Here is a 3,417-nt window from a genome sequence, read left to right on the forward strand (position 1 = left end):
AAAAAAACAAACAACCCAATCCAAAAATGGGCAGAAGACCTAAATAGACATTTCTCCAAAGAAGACATACAGATGGCCAAGAAGCACATGAAAGGATGCTCAATGTCACTAATCATTAGAGAAATGCAAATCAAAACTACAATGAGGTATCACCTCACACCGGTCAGAATGGCCATCAAAAAATCTACAAACGGGCTTCCCTCATGGTGCAGTGGTTGAGAGTCCGCCTGCCGGTGCAGGGGACGCAGGTTCGTGCCCCGGTCTGGGAAGATCCGACGTGCCGCAGAGCGGCTGGGCCCGTGAGCCGTGGCCGCTGAGCCTGCACGTCCGGAGCCTGTTCTCCGCAACGGGAGAGGCCACGACAGTGAGAGGCCCGCGTACCACAAAAAAAAAAAAAAAAAAATTCTACAAACAATAAATGCTGGAGAAGGTGTGGAGACAAGGGAACCCTCTTGCACTGTTGGTAGGAATGTAAATTGATACAGCCACTATGGAGAACAGTATGCAGGTTCCTTAAAAAACTAAAAATAGAACTGCCATAAGACCCAGCAATCCCACTACTGGCATATACCCTGAGAAAACCATAATTCCAAAAGAGAAATGTACCACAATGTTCACTGCAGCACTATTTACAATAGCCAGGACATGGAAGCAACCTAAGTGTCCATCGACAGATGAATGCATAAAGAAGATGTGGCACATATATACAATGGAATATTACTCAGCCATAAAAAGAAATGAAATTGAGTTATTTGTAGTGAGGTGGATGGACATACAGTCTGTCATACAGAGTGAAGTAAGTCAGAAAGAAAAAAACAAACACCGTATGCTAACACATATATATAGAATCTTAAAAAAAATGGTTCTGAAGAAACTGGGGTAGGACAGGAATAAAGACACAGATGTAGAAAATGGATTTGAGGACACAGGGAGTGGGAGGGGTAAGCTGGGACAAAGTGAGAGAGTAGCATTGACATATATATACTACCAAATGTAAAATAGATAAGTAGTGGGAAGCAGCTGCATAGCACAGGGAGATCAGCTCGGGGCTTTGTGACCACCTAGAGGGGCGGGATAGGGAGGGTCGGAGGGAGACGCAAGAGGGAGGGGACATGGGGATATATGTATACATAGAGCTGACTCACTTTGTTATAGAGCAGAAACTAACAACATTGTAAAGCAATAATACTCCAATAAAGATGTTAAAAAAGCGGGGGGATGCCCTACGTATCCCACTGTTCTTATATTTTGGAAATATTTTAATATTTGATTTGAGTTATAACAGTCACTCCTTTCTATAGTGGTGTTCTTTTTTCTTTTCTTTTTTTCTATTGAGGTATAGTTTGTTGACAATATTATATAAGTTTCAGGTGTACAACACAGTGATTCACAATTTTAAATGTTATACTCCATTTACTGTTACCATAGAATATTGGCTATATTCCTTGTGCTGTACAGTATATCCTTGTGGCTTTTTTTTTTTTTTTTTTTTTTTTGCGGTACGCGGGCCTCTCACCACCACGGCCTCTCCCGTTGCGGAGCACAGACTCCAGACGCGCAGGCTCAGCGACCATGGCTCACAGGCCCAGCCACTCCACGGCATGTGGGATCTTCCCGGACCAGGGCATGAACCCATGTCCCCTGCATCGGCAGGCGGACTCTCAACCACTGCGCCACCAGGGAAGCCCATGGCTTATTTATTTTATGCATGGTGGTTTGTACCTCTTAATCCCCTGCCCCTGCCTTGCCCCTCCCCCTTCCCTCTCCCCACCGGTGGTCACTGGTTTTTCCTCTATGTCTATGAGTCTGTTTCTTTTTTGTTATATTCACTAGTTTGTTTCATTTTTTAGATTTCACATATAAGAGGTATCATATAGTTAAAAAAAAAAAAGTCACTACCTTGTGAGTTGACAAAGATAGTCTATTCTGTCTGGACTAGAATACTGAGGACCGTCCAATGGACTTGACCCTGAAGTCAAGTTTTGACCATGAAAAGCGGTATATACCCACAGAGTCTGACTGTTCAGCCAGCCAATCCACCTCTCACACTATTTCTCTTATTGCGTGCCTGGAACTTTCTCCAGATTGCACATTCAATAGTAAGAACAGAAGTTGTGGCAAAGTCAATGGACTGGTTTTGCTGGTAGTTTGGTGTGACCCAGATCCCTGTTTCACAACTCCAAGTCAAGATGCTTGAGATTCACATAGTCGTGAAAAATATGCCATCATGCCTTTGATAGACAAATAAATTCCATCTCAAATTAAACGCTCATGGGAAAGGACAAGGGAGGTCAGATCCATGGAGAAAAGAACACCATGACTAAGTGACCTGAGGAAGGGATACTCATATCTCACATCCAAGATGCTCCCATGGGTACAAAGCTAGCAGAAAAGAAGTTCTTTCCTATTTTGGCTTCTTCTCTCATGGTAACCAAATTGCTCAGAGAATAGAGTAACATGGAACAATTAATTTAATGAGCATTGTGAGAATTCAAACTCTGAGGCTGTAGAAACAGTAAATATGCCCCTTAATGCCTCTCACTACAGCTCCACTGTCCAAGGGAGGAGGGAGTTCAGCTGTGCTCTTTCAGAGAACTGATGCCTGATGTCACCTCCCTGCACTTCCTGGAAGCTGAGTTGAACATCCATCACCCAGGAAAGAAAGTGTCCAAGGAACTAGAGGCTCAGTGACAGCATTAGAGTGTGTGCTGTGCGAAACAGGGATAGAGGCAGACAGACCTCTCAGGGTATTAACTTTGGTGGCACAAATGAGGATAACAAAATGGTAAGAGCCCATTTACTTAAAATATTGTACACAATTCAAGTCCTAAGTCTCTCTGAATCTCTCTTCCTTTCAGCTTCCTTCCTCTCTCTTCTGGAACCCAATTATTCTGAGAATCTCTCACCTTCCTAATGGAAACCGACCTCTCAGCCCCCAACATCTCTCCAGTTTTTCTTACCCAGCCATCTTAGCCGCTTTTCAGGAGCCAAGTACCTCTATTCTCCATCACATTCTCCTGTATTCTTTTATCTATCAAATCTTACTCATTCATTCACTCATTCAAACAAGAAACATTCCCTGGGCTTCTGCCTAGTTAGCACTTATAAGTCCATTCAAACAGCTTCGTGATATTAAGTTACTTAATGTTTCTCTGTCTCAGTTTCCACATTTGTAAAATGAGGATAATAGTAGTATCCACTTCATAAGGTTAATATGAAAATTAAATTAAAGGAGATAATGCAAGGGAAGTTTTTTAATTGTCTCTATCACCTAGTGAGCACCTATACATATTAATAATTATCATTGGGTTACTGTAAGCACATACTCATTTGTTAAGTCAAAACAATAATGATGATGATAAAATGAGCTAAGCCATATAAAATTTAGCACAAATACTTGCTACATGGAGGTCCTCA

The sequence above is a fragment of the Mesoplodon bidens genome (assembly GCF_964165515.1).
Source record: "Mesoplodon bidens genome assembly, chromosome: 4".
NCBI lineage: Eukaryota > Metazoa > Chordata > Mammalia > Artiodactyla > Ziphiidae > Mesoplodon > Mesoplodon bidens.